An 854-nucleotide genomic window follows, 5' to 3' on the forward strand; every position below is an offset into this window, starting at 1 on the left:
TTATTTACTAATTTGCCTCACTTTATTTGCATCCCTGCAGTAAATAATTCTTATCGATAATAGTTAAAATGTATATTACATTTTAGTGCTTCACGACTGAATGATCATCTGCCTTACGTTATCTCGCAGCTGAAGAGGATGCTACACTGAAAACTACCTTGCGTTATAAAGGTAAGTGAAACATATCTTAAAAATATCTTTCATACATTTCATTGTGTACATTAAAGAATGTAAGTTTGCCTTTTTCCTGTAATCAATACTTAATAAAGGATTTATTTTTATTTATTTATATACAATTTCATACGTGGTTCGTGATAGTAAACTCGATAGGACATAGTGGCACTATGAACATCCGAATCACTCATCATTCGAACATTCAAATATTTATTCGAATATTAGTATATTCCAAGTAATGTTAACGACGTTAATATGCTTGCCTTTATAGTTAATAATGTCAATTCTTACTTAAAACATACTTCCTTAACAGGACATTGAAGAAAAGGTAGTTGCCAACGGCCATACCATGCTGAATATACCGGTTCTCGTCCCGATCACCGAAGTCAAGCAGCATCGGGCCTGGTCAGTACTTGGATGGGTGACCGCCTGGGAACACCAGGTGCTGTTGGCATCTCTTTTTCAAATTTCATTATCCTTCAAGTACGAAAATACTAGAAACATTAATTTATAGTACTTTCAAGAGATAATTTATCAACATTATTTCATAGCGATTAATCGATATTCTAAGCGTTATACCCACTATTTCTTACACTAACAGCCTGTTTATTTGCACGGCACATTAAAATAACCTGATTTCCGATCCGTGTGCACCTACTACTATACTTAACACGGAATGT

The 854-nt window shown here is 34.2% G+C and overlaps 1 non-coding gene across 1 annotated transcript; it reads left to right on the top strand.

Annotated features, from left to right (window-relative positions):
• Window positions 1–508: 508 nt before the first annotated feature.
• LOC145678262 (5S ribosomal RNA) lies at window positions 509–628 on the top strand. Its single transcript, XR_014130330.1, has one exon. It is a non-coding gene; the product is annotated as a 5S ribosomal RNA (ribosomal RNA).
• Window positions 629–854: the final 226 nt, after the last annotated feature.

Source organism: Thermobia domestica, unplaced genomic scaffold (assembly GCF_964235325.1).
Source record: "Thermobia domestica unplaced genomic scaffold, izTheDome1.hap1.1 HAP1_SCAFFOLD_2242, whole genome shotgun sequence".
NCBI lineage: Eukaryota > Metazoa > Arthropoda > Insecta > Zygentoma > Lepismatidae > Thermobia > Thermobia domestica.